General features: G+C 37.3%; 1 protein-coding gene across 9 annotated transcripts in view; it reads left to right on the top strand.

The window, feature by feature from the left end:
* The window catches only part of ST6GALNAC3 (ST6 N-acetylgalactosaminide alpha-2,6-sialyltransferase 3), a 225800-nt gene that overhangs the window by 148915 nt on the left and 63531 nt on the right, over positions 1-13354 (top strand). The window lies entirely within an intron of this gene.

Consider the following 13354-nt stretch of genomic DNA (forward strand, 5'->3'; position numbering starts at 1 on the left):
TTTCTTGGTGAAAATGGATTATCAGTGATACTGTAATAGATTTAGGTTTTCACCAGAATTATGCTGAAATTCTATTTTCCATGCCTGAGAACATGTGTATATGCAGCTTGAGTGGGGGCTGAAAGGAGATGACAGTGTGAGGGCTAGCTGTTTTGGCTAGCATGTTCAGAGCAGAAGTTGGATTTGTGGAATTAAGACCACAAATTGCAGGATTTTGTAACTGAGCTGCAAAAATTCTGATCATCTGTGTTTTGGTGTGAAAGAGCACCTGTCACGCATGCACACTGGAGCTAACTAGGAAAGAGTTTCCAGATCACTGCTGTGCCTTAGTATTAATTTTTGAATTTGCAAATCATGAATTTGCAGCTGTGAAGGACTGTAGCTATTCTGACCAAATTAAAAATACAGATATTCACAGTTTAAATTGGTCGGAACTTTTGACTTAGCTTTTGAAGTAGAAGCACTTGTTGTCTTAAACATCCTTGATTCACTTTGTTATTAAACTGTCAAAACTTGGTTAGAGTTGATTTTTCCTTTTTTTTTAAATTATTGAAACATAGGGAAGAACTTGCCCCTCAGCTTGTTCACCATGTGTGCACATTGCTACTGCAATTCTGAAATCAGAGGGAGCTGCTATATGTCATAAAGGTGTCAAGGTTATCATGGCTTTTTTAGTTTAACTGAACAAGCTGATGAACAGAGGCTAATAGAGAAAATACACAAGATCTGTTCTTCAAAAATTACCTCTAATAATCCAAGTAATCCAGTTTACATATTAATCAAGCTAAATATGATCATGGGTACATTATTGCATTGCTAAACATAAATTTATTTATGACTATTCCATGGTAACAGTCAGTCAGGTTACAGTGACTTTACAATACTTTATCAGAATCCTTATTGTGACACCAGACTTTAGTATATTATATCAAAAAGTCTCATCGTCCAATGTCAGAGTACCCTCATCTCCAGCCTAATGTATTCCTCTTCAACAAATTAACACATTTCAAGATTTTATTATTACACAATTAACTCAAATTCTTCTTTTCGTGTCAAAGGCAGATTGAACTTCTATTCTCCCAGTGCTTATGAACAAAGTTCTTAAGCAATTTCTTTCTCCTTAAACTGTTAAAACTGAAATTTTCACATTGCGAACATCAGCAAATTGTAAAGAGCCTGCCTCTGACCCACATCACATTGCGTTTGCACATGTAAGACTGTGAAAAAACCCTCACCACTTCTCACAGTGGCAATATGATAACATCCTTGTATCTACTGCAACTTTCAATTTTAGTCCTACTTTTCCACATCAAATACTAAGTGGTGTTTTTAACATCATTTAGTGCACTTGTCAGCCAGAAACAAGGGAAACAAGCGACTTGTCACCAGCCAACACCTATATCACAAGAAAACATCCTGCAGTTCCCTACTAATCAGGGGACCTCAGTTTGGAAACTGTTTCATTTTCTGTAACATCTTCAATTCACAGGACCCAACTGCTGTTTCTAGGGAGGGTCATGAGGCTGTTAGAGGTATGTGGCATTTGTGGAAGGAGTAAAGGGAGAGCACAAGAGATTTGTAGGTGATGAAAATAGTTTCATGTGTTGTGCCAGACTATTATGATGCTGAGACAGACTCGGGTTCTTCAGCCAAATATTCCTTCAGTTCCTCAGAGAAACATCAACTCTTGCTTGCAATATTAGACTGAACAGAGGTCTGTTTCAGCATGTTCCCAGCAAAAATTCTGGAAGGAAACCAAGTTCAACTCATATTTTAGAATGTACTCAGTGGATTGTAACCACATCTATTTTAGCTTAATCCTAAAATACTGTCCTTATGTACAGTGTATGTTACTAATGCATAGTAAGATTGCAACAGATTTCTAGTCTGTCAAGCCTTTAATGAGCTTTCTATTTCTACTCTTTGTACCATCTTTTTAGGTGATTAGTGGGTCTTTTCAGTAGTTTCACCTTAGTGGTGCTCAAGTTTTAAAAGATGTTATGAGAAGCAGCTAACAGGTATGTGCTACAGTCACTTCTCTACTGCAGGAAAGCTGTGGTCCTGCACCACTGATGTGGGACCTTCATCCCTGACTTCACTGAGCACAGGTTCAAAACCCATATCTTTGGTATTGACAAATGATTTATTATTGGTTCATGGAAGAAACAAGAAGAAACAAGAATTGCCTCTAAATAACTTTCAACAAAGACATTTGTTTATTTTGCAGTGAAGCATTTTTTAATTCTACAGCAGTACAAAATACTTTCTGATATGGGCTATCCACTGGAGAATTAACCTTGCATGTGGTGTTATGAATCTGGGGGACATATGTTCTTTCTGGGAGTCTTCATTAGTGAAGCATTTGAGTTCAAGGCGGTGAATGTTCATCCACTTTGAATAATCGTTGTACATAAATAATATTCATTACCAGACATTCACAATTTTTCATTAATGCATTTTACTTGGTACTTCCCTAGAGGGAGCATAAAGCTGGCAGCTTCTTCCAGTACTTCACTAATGTTTTGGTATATTATATGTATTGAGTCAAGTGTAAGGGTTTAAAGAAACATTAGGTAATTACTAAATGTGGCATCTTTGCATGTACCTCAATCCAGGTAAATGGTTCTAAAGCCATCTATATCTTTGCCGTGCATTAGAAATAAAATGCAATATGATATAACAACATTTAATTGGTAATAATAGAGAAAACTGTAGTCTTCATTAAAGCAGCAGAGCTAATTCTGGTCTGATAAAGTGCACTGAACAGCCCTAAATAGGTTTTAATTAGCTGGCACCAAAGCTGCACCACCCTTAGGGAGGGTAAAATTAATGAAAACTAGCAGCAAATAGATCAATGCTACTGGATGTTATTGCCTTAGGTGAAGGTGATGAGGAAGAAAGGAGTGTCTTTTAAGGATCATTTAGAAAACAGCCTGCATTAAAAGTCACTTTCAAAAAGCAATGATAGAATAAATCTGTGCTAATATCAGTGAAAGAGTATAATGTCATCCAGACTGCAGACTCCATTTGTGTTTATACTACAAGCATCTCAGGCTAACCACTCAGCACTGTACATCAGAGTAGTGCCTCTGATGGCACAGCTCCACTTCCCCCCGGTGGGCTGACGGTGTGGTCAGACCCCCCTGTCCCACTGCACATGGAGGACGTTGAGCCCCAGCAAACAGCCAGTAATGCATGTGCTGATACCGCTCAAAGCACAGCTTAACTTGGTGTTTGTAGTCACTCCTCTTATAAATAACTACCGAAAAGAGCCTGCTGAGCTTTGCTGCGGACATGTATTCTGAGCTTCTAAAATTCCCATTGAGAGACATGAGATAATCTTCTGAAACCCAGCCAGTTCAGTAGACACTTGACTTTCCACACACGCTGTCCTAACTCTGACAATACCCATCCCATACCCAAACAGTTCAGTTCAATTCAACAACATTTTATCGAGATTATTAGCTATACGAGCATGTCTACAGGAGACAGGTTCACTGAACCACATTTGCAGTCAGATGGCTGTTTCTGGAGGATTTTTGTTAATATCTTGGAACAATTCTGAAGAAACTAAATTGCTTTTGTGCTTCTCTTCCAGAAGTTCTTCGTTTCCTCTGTTTGTGCCAGATGGTGCTATGTGTTAGGTTGTGAGAAAGCTGTTTTATCATTCGAGGCAGAAAGATGGATCGTTCTGATCACTGACTTCTGAATCAAGATCCAAAATTTGGGGGTGTGCTCAACCTGCTATTTTACTCAGTTCTGCTCACTAATTATTTATTACTTTGGAGATATATGAGATCTATATTATATCTCTGTCATTTAGAGCTAGCAAATTATATTAATCTAAAGTTTGGATTGACACTGTTAGACAACTGCAGTCATCACAGCTTCACCTCAGCTAATATGTGGTTTTTGATGTCTGACTAATCTGCATGAAGCTGTAGTCTAGTAAAAATGTCATTGAAATGAATAAATGAAATTACATTCTCTGAGGCTCAAGTAGTTGCAACTTCTATTGTTTGGTGATATCCTCTGTGAATTGAGGTAATAAATCTGTCAGTGGCCAGAACGTCAGTTTTATGCCATATTTCTGGTTGTTAGCTTGAATGAAATATTATGGTAATGCTATTTTCACTTTTGCACTTGCTTACATATAGGTATTATTTTCCCTATCAAGGCCATTCAGAGAAAATATAAAATCTTAGCTAGTGTTAGATAATATTTGCAGAAAGCAGTTTTTCATTGGGAAGCTGTGAACATTGACACTGAATCTAGCTCAGAGAGTTAGATTTGGGGACTTGGGAAGTACTTCCCATCAGTGCTTTGTATTAACATGCTTTTTCTAAAAAAATCCCACTTCTGGAAGATGAGTAAAAGTTTGCTCATTTTCCTTTCAAAATGACTTTGAGTTAGGAAATATCAGCATCTTTAAATTACAGGAGTCTTGGAAGAAAATAATGGAAAAACTGATTCAGACTGACAGAGGAAATGTATAATGCCTGTTGGACAAAAATGAATTGTAGTTGATATAGTCTTTAGCATGATGATGTAGCGTCTGCTGCTACACCAATAAAGTCAGCAAAAAGTTTTCAACTGCCTGTGAGCATCACAGCAAACCCTAAAATATATGTTTAATATAGTGACCCTTTTTCAAGTGCTTGATGGTGGATCTTTCTTGAACCATTGCTTGGCACTTCCATTTTTTCTTTTTATAAAGTAATTCCTTCAAAAAGTGGTAATTGATTTGTCCATCTTAATTCATAGAGGGTTTAAATAGTTTCATTGCCAGCTAAGACCGCTTTATTACCTGAAAAAACAAGGGTCTAAAGCATGAAACCTTAATGAAATAAATAGATTTTTCATTATAAAACACTTAAAACCTCAACATCTATTGCTATTTGTGGTCAATCAGCGGACAGCTAACAACTGTTTTGGGGTTTATATTCACTCTTCTATTTCCTGGTAAAACACCAGTTGTTCCTGAGTGTCCTAGATTTATTCCCTGCAGCCCATTAGTAACTGCATTTATATTTCTTTATGAAGATTTTCCTAATTAAGATGAACATTTTTCTCTATTAGGCAGATGGAACTCAATAGAAAAAGTCCGATTTTTATTAACGTGCCAGTAAATGCTGTACAAAGCACCAGCACTTTTGTTAAGAAACACAGCTCCTACTTCATTACACTAATTACGTAGTGAAGTGAAACTTTATTAAAAATATCAATATTAACTAGTATTTTGTGATAAAACTGTGGCTGCATATAGATTGGTGTGGGCTCAGAGACCTATTGATTCTGTGGTGGTTGCTGACTTTGGCCATAGAGTGATTTCTTTTCACCTAATGATACAAGTCAAGAAATACATAATCAGGATCTACTTTATCTTTGAGCATTTTCACATGTTCTTTGAATTAATCCAACATCTATTGCTTTTAATTTATTACATCTTCTTTACGTGACACTGATCTGTTTTCTGCTCCTGATGAGCCATATGTTAATCTTTATACAGTGTTTGGTATTGTAATTACACACACACCTTTTCCATCTTGTCCTTTAAGTATTCTGCAGCTTTTATGGTCATGAGAGTATTGCTGATATCTCTCATGAGCAACACTGGGATTGCACATGCAGATGAGATTCTACTTCGACTTTTCTTGCATCCCGTGAACATTTTCAAAGGATTATGTAAGTCAGTGAGTCATATACTAGCAGTCCTGGTAACACTGTGCATCACAGTGGTTCCAGTTTTGCTGCTGGTGGTGAAGATATTTGCAAGGGCCTTTTGCAAAGGCAGAAGTCTTGGAGGGAAAAATTAGAAGAGGCATAGATTTTGAATGAAGCCTTTGGTGTTCATAGAAACTTCACTGGATCATCTTCCATAGTTCAATGTTTTTGATTTTTCAGATCGTAGTGTTTAAAATAGACCTTGATTTTTATAAAAGAGCTTAAAATTTTAAAGAAACAGAACTAATTTTTTAGAAGTCAAGAAATTAATCCATTCTCTTAAGTCAACCTTGCTGCCAGCTGTCTTTAAAAACACAGATTACCTTTGAAGTCTGTACTTATCACCAATTGTCACACAGCAATGCTTTTCTAAGATATATTAAATAGATTAGAAAATAAATGCAGTATTTCTATTACTTTAGTATGATACCTATTGGTTACTGATAACTGTGGGTTTTCTAATGGAAGCTCCCTAAAGTGCACTGAGCCATATTTACAGTGTTTAGCAAAAGACAATGTACTGCAGTCAAACTGCATGAGATGCACTGGGAGATTTTGTGTTATAGAGTTGGTGTTCAGGTGAGGATAGCAACTTTAGGAGGTAGGGAATAAAAAGCTACAGTGATTTGGTGCTTCAGATAGAGGAGAGTTTATGTACATCTGTCTACCCACTAGCTAGTAAAACTTACTAGAAAAGATTTTATAAGAAAAGGTGTATGAGAACTAATTTCAAATATGTCACTGAGTGATTTCTAGAAAAGATTGTCTTCTCAAAGCTTTGAACAATAAGGCAACACAGCAAAAGAAAAACTGAAAGTAGGAACAGTTTAGCTTGACCTGATGTTGGAGTATTGTACCTTAAAATGTAGAAAGATTAGTAAACAAATATTGCACTGAAAATTTAATTGGTAAGAAATCAAGCCTGCGTGAGACCTCATACACTTAGGTGGGAGGAAAATTGGGGGAAAATGATGAAATTTTGTGTCTCATTAAATTAATTTAGAACTCGGTGTTAACTAGGCACTTGCTTATGCACATCTTCGATATGTATTTTTACCCATACAAAACCAAAACAGAACCTCTACATTGGTTTATTTATATATTTGTTATCATATATCGAATATAAAGAATTCAGGCTGCAATTTCGGAACACTGAAACTGTACAGATATATATATGTGTGCACAAATGGATTTATAGCATACATCTTTGAAGGTAACTCAGGATTCACAGCCACGCTTCTCAGAGAACTTGATGTGCTATTGGGATATGCTACAACCTGCGTTTAGCAAACAATCACTGACTTCATCCTATACAGTTCCTATGATACTCAAATTCTCTGAGCTTTTAACAGTGAGGCAGCTATGCATTTAAAGAGTGGCATGCACAAGAGCAGCATATACAATTTTTCTCATGCATTCACATCTTCAGCAGGTTTTGAGAGCTGTAACAGTTTGGAAAAACATAACTATAACTGTGGGGATTTATTATGAATCTTGAGGAGTGTCCTCAAATAGTTTGTCTGACATCTTGGATATTGATCAGCATGTAGCTTAGTTTGGGTGTGAAGGGGAATACTTTCTTATGCAAATGTTCAAAGATTCAACCATTCTATTTTGTAAGCAATTCTTGTTTGTCGTAGCATTCAGTACATTTGGGACCGCATACCAGAGACACCAGTCATCTCAGAACCTGAGCAACCCTATCCAGCACGTTAGTATTCAGTAAATATGCAACTGCAATAGAAAAAAAGGTTTCTAAATGCCCATATTTGTTCTTTGCAAGTTTGCTGTTGCTATCCCATCCCAATCTTTGGAGACTTGTTTTTCTTGGTTTTTATTTTTAAAAGTCAGTTATCTCAGCAAGCATATCCTCTCTGATAGAGTCATACTGGTTACAGAAAGGAATCATGAACTCCCTGTCTAATAACATTCTCTACGCGACTCATTAAAACTTCCAAAGCACAGGATTTGCTGCAAAACTTTAAAAATTGCTACAGATGACGTCACTAGACACAGAGAAAGGAAAGAAAATGATAGCAGATGAAATCCTAAGAAACAAACAGCATGCTTTTATCTTAACAATAAAAACAAAGATAAATGTCAGAAATATGTGCTCTGTGTTGAGTTTGCTCTCCATATGTTGTTTCAGAGTTTTCCTTGAAGTACGTTCGTTAGAGATGCTAGTGCTCCCATCTCCAAGGAGCATCCCAAAAATTTTCTGTGAGAGCATTTCTGAAAATATTGCAGATATCACTTAAGCCTCAAAATACCTTTGTGAGGCAAGGAATATTTATCTCCTTTTTACAACTTGACTTCCCTGAGAAAAGGACACTGGGGGAAAGCAGGAGCTATTGCTTTGCAGAAATTCATGCCCATAGGGCTTTTTGAATGTTGTATGCTTACCATGAAGGCATATCAGTCTCTTACAGTGCTAATTTTGGGTTGGAATGGTCTGGAACTGCAAAATGGAACCAATTTCTGCTGCTCTATAACCTGTTTTCAGCCAAACATGGTGAGGTTCCAGCGCTCCCTTCTACGTGAAATTAGCAGTAGTCTCTTGACATTTTATAATCAGTCAAAATATTAGGGAAAGAACATAATCTGAACAGTATTTGCAAAGCAGTATTCCTCTAAAACAAGGATTTTAGTTTCAATTTTTTTCAAGTATTATTTGCTTTCCTGTCCTGTGTCCATCCATCTTGGCATTGTTTCCACACCTTCCTCCAGCCCATTAAGAAATGTGACTAGCGTTTGTCATGTGTAGCTTTTTCTTTTATCAAGGGAAAATTGTGTCTTTGCTGGAGCTTAGTAGTTGTGGATTTTTGCGTGCTCTCTGTGCTGCTCTGATTTTATGTTCGTGATGATGCTGTTGAAATATGTTTCATATTTGGCATAGAAGAAAGCAGCAGTCCTTAACTTCTCTGGGCTTATTTCATGGTCTTAAATTGCCTTTGCCTCCTCTTCCAAGAAAGCACAGCATTCAAGGGAGTTGGGTTTCAGCTCCACTGTACAGATCCTGCCAGGAACTCTCAGCTGCAGTGGCATCCCAGAGCCTCCTCACTCCTCGAGGTATTTTGGGTCTTGCTCATGGAGTGCCTTGCGGGTATGACACTCCATTTAACTTCATATAGGATATTCTCAGTATATCCTCAAGCTTTATATACTGCTTAGACCTGTCTAAGCACCAGTGGCTTCCTGCCAAGCTACATTGCTTTGTTTGGTTAGGAGAAAGGCAATGAATGGACAAGTAACTAAGACCAGTTCATTGTTTATCAGTGGGAAATAGAGTATTTTGGGCACTATTTCTGGATATGGTTTAGGATGGTACTCAGAGATGATATATTCAGGGAAGGCTTATTCCAGTTTCACTTCCAAGCTTTTAATTCTGGATCACTTAAAAGCTTTCCTCTGTTTTTGAAATAATAACCACTGGTTTCATATGTATTTGACCAGTTTCAGGATAGCAGTAGCAAGAGCAACTCCACGTTTTCCTTAAACTTCTTATGTGTACCAGGACTGAAACTGGCATATAATATAAATATTTTCTTCATTATTACTTTACATTCTTCCCTGAGGCTATCATATTGATTTCAAAACCATGGTCATCATTATACTAAACTGGTGGCATTAATACACTGGTCTCTTGTGGGTAGATTATAATAGAAAGTTTTGAAATAATTGCCCACTAATATGAGAGGTGGAAGTATGTATAGTATTATATTGCTTGTAATGTAACCATTAAAATAACAATTATGTGATAATGAAAAGACTCATTATGCTTTAGTTTATCTTTACATAATGTTAATAGCTAATTAGAGAAGATGATATCTAATTACAGTTTACAATACTATTGCACTTCCTGTAAAGAGGACATTTTGCACATAATTGTAGATTTGCATGCTTCAGTAAAGTTTGTGTCCACTCTCTATGTACTTCAAAATATGACTATTTTAAAACCAGTGGTTACGAGTTGTTTTTATCAAATGGTACATACAGTCTTCACAAAGAACATTTTTTAAATTAAGTTATCAGAGGTAGTCAAATCTTGCAACATGGCTGCATTGAACAAAAATTTTGAAATAATTTTAGGTCTTTCAGGTTTGATGTGTTAGCAAAATGAAGTTGGTTTGACACTGAGTCAGTCAGTAGAATAACATCTCTCTTTAGGTGAATGAGAAATGTTAATGTATGCATTTTCATCTGTGGTGCTTTTGTTTTAGTAGTTTCTACAACTGAGTGGTATTGTCAGGCATGTGAGCAAGTTCCTTTTCTGTTGTATCCAGAGGTGGAACCATCAAGAACAAATAGAAAAACAGTACCTTGACATGGATAGAGAAGCCTCTAATTTGTTGGGATATTGAGCTCAAAGTTAAAAGTGTTTAGTTCAGGAATGCATAGATAGAGCTCCCAAATTATCTTAATGGCAACAAAATTAATTAGAATTAAGACATATTGGTATTTGTATATCCAGATCAGACCACGCTGATTTTTAAAGATGCAGTAAAATTGTCCTCCAGTTTTCAATACTTTGCATATTTTCTAGACATAATGGCATGGTTGAATGTTACCTTTAAATGTCAAACTCATGGAAGTGGGAATTATATCATCCTAATCCATTTCAGTCCAAAACAGAATTAAGAGATACGAATTAAGCAGTTATGAACTAGGCATTAAAAATATAATTGCATTGATTTTTCTAGGTATTATACCAAATGACATGAATAGAGAATGTCTTTGGTCTAACAGTGTGATATTTAATTAGTTTACGTTAATTGCCTAAATTTCAGAAACAAATGGCTTGATTTTTTTATTCAAGGAATGAATGAATGACTTGGCCTTCTGCTATTTCTCCACTGCCCAGTGTCCTATCCCCTATATACCTGGGGAGTGCTCTAGATCTGACTGGATGGTAAAGATGGTGATAGAAGAGGGTGAGGAGAGCCACGGATAAAGCTGCCCTCGTCACCACTGCCAGAAGTCCACGGCAGCCTGGCCTCCCTGCCAAGGAGCTAGAGAAGTCTTTTCTGTCGAGAGGAGGGGATTGTGGACTTTGACCTTTCTACCACATTCCCTGCTGCTCTTGACCATAGCTGATGGGAATGCTAAGGCATCTCCAGGCTGCTGGGGTGGGAGTGCTACAGAGGAGAGTAAGGCTGGAGGCTAGCTGAGTTATTTGGTGCATCCACCTACCAGATTGTCTCCTAGCAGGTGACAGTTCTTGTGTCTTTGCAAAGGTAGGGTTTAATTTTCTGTTCCAGTCAGCTAAATGGTAGGTTGAATTTGTGAGCCACGGTGTACATGGTTGTACGGTGGTGTTCAGAGCCTGGTTACTGTCTGAGTCTTTGTTCGGATGCCCAGAGAGCTCAGTACAGACTAAGGCATATGTTGTCTGTGAGGTCTGGCTCCAACCAGTTCCTGAAGCATTTCAACATTTGTGCCTTCTCCTTACGCCCATCTCAGACTCTTCCATTTGGATTAGCTAACTCAAATCACAGGCTGTAATGTTGTCACTGTACTTGGTCAGAAACCTTCTTTGTTCGTGTTTCTCTTTAATGGGATACTTGTTTCCATTTGACATGTTTCTTGCTTTCCTTCAAATATTTTTTCCTTCTCTATCATTAGTTTACTGATATTTTCCACATTTTTTTCCTCTTTGATTCCCTGCCTCATTGTTTGTAACTGTCATCTATATAGCTTTCTTCTTTCAGACTTTTGTCCTTTTATTGTGAAACACATTGCCTCGAACACACCTCCTGTTTTCAGCACAGTCTCATTTAAAACAGCTCACAGACCTGCAAGGTATCTGATGAAGAACATCTCTCCCCTCTGTGCCCTTGCCCTTGCACGTGTGCTTGCTCTTTCACTTGAATCCTGGAGCAGAACACCTGAAAGTCTGATCTGGAATTGCAGATCCCAACTCAGCACATCCAGTACTTAAAACAAAAACAAAATATCACAGCGGGATGTAGAAGCTGTGCATGATTATTTATTGATGATTGTTGGTTACAGGAATTAAAACAGCAGGGAGCTCAGATTTTGATCAGAAACCAAGTGATTTTTCTGTACACTTTTTATTGTAAAATGTGAACATAATATAAACCCATTGTGCTCATGCTGTTAAATGCTAAGCTCTGGCATGACCTGCTGTATGAACAATGTGTGTTCCCTGTTACACGAGTATGTAGCTCTGTATATGCAAGCATTGATAAAGGCTTGGAGCTGATATATGACAACTCATATATATGTATATATGAGCTATCACAAATGCTTCATGTCGGTGCTCAAGTGTACCAAACACCCAGCACAGTGTGATTTCAGTGTGAAAAGAGAAGGGATCTGGTATGCAGCTGCCCAGCTGGAGCTAGGACAGCCTTTCTGTGAGCTTCCAGCACAAGAGGTGTTCACACAGAGGCTCACTTCATGTGTTCCATAGTGTTAGCAATGAGCGAGGTCCATGTGGTTTATTCTGGCTTTTTGTAAGTATTTTTCAGTTGTGACAGTACAAGATAGCCAGACTAGCAGTGACTTTTAGGTCTTTATGTGCTACAGATATGATTTATTTGCTTTTAGTTTTTGTAACATCACCAACTGCTAAGGGAATTGATGTTTAATATGTTTCTAAATAAGTAAAACTAAAGTATAAATAAATAATGCCTGGTTTATTAGTGCAGGTGTTTTCAGCATTGCTGAAAGTGGTTTGATGACAGCTACCAGCACTAGCAGTAGAAAAAAACCTGATTTCTCAGTGATTATTATCATTATAATAAACCATAATTGAAAGATTACAAAATTGATTCTTTTAAAAATTAATGTTGCATGAGTGAGCAGGCTCTGTGGCATTCAGATTTTTTCAGTGTTACTTGGAAGGAAAATGGGTTGTTTTGTTTCTTGGCAGAAAACTGCTGATTTTCAAACAATCACATTAGAGAAAACAGTCCCAGAGGGTTACAGGAGACAACAGACCTGTGTCATTATGCTTTACCCTTTCCTGATGGGTTCAGAGAAGAGCAAGAAACAAAAGAAAGTTACATTCATTATTGAGAGAGCCTTGGGAAAATCTGTTTGGCCAAGCAATTTTGCATGAAATGAGTGAGGAAATATTTGACTGCAAAGAACATAAACTCCTTCCATCAATATGCAATTTTCTGGATACATTTGTCCAAATGATTATTAACAACATTTTCTAAATTTGTGGTGCTTTACCTCTTCAGAGGGCTGTGAAAGCATTAACTAGTTAAATGGATGTGTTTTGTACTAAATAAATAAATAAAAAAGACTAAAGTCAGTTGTAAGACAGTTTAAAGTGCAAACTATTGAAAACAGCAGGAAACCTGAGAACCTGGAATAGCAATCATATGGTACCATCCGCCCCAATCAGGAAAGTGGAAACCACAAATTTATCTTTGATGATTTCCTGTAAATATGCCCTTTGAGGACAGATTGCCCTGCCCAGTCTTGTGGAAAAAGCTTGGAGTTACACCTCTTCTCACCACAACATATGGATCTCAGCAAGCCCTGCTTCTTCATTTCCAAAGTCATTCCTCGGGTGGAAAAGTCTGAGCAAAAACATAGTGAAATATTGTTGCAAAAATGCTGGGTAGTGTCCTTCAAACCTGGTCAGTTTGACTGG

The sequence above is a fragment of the Strix uralensis genome, chromosome 8, assembly GCF_047716275.1.
Source record: "Strix uralensis isolate ZFMK-TIS-50842 chromosome 8, bStrUra1, whole genome shotgun sequence".
NCBI classification, from domain to species: domain Eukaryota; kingdom Metazoa; phylum Chordata; class Aves; order Strigiformes; family Strigidae; genus Strix; species Strix uralensis.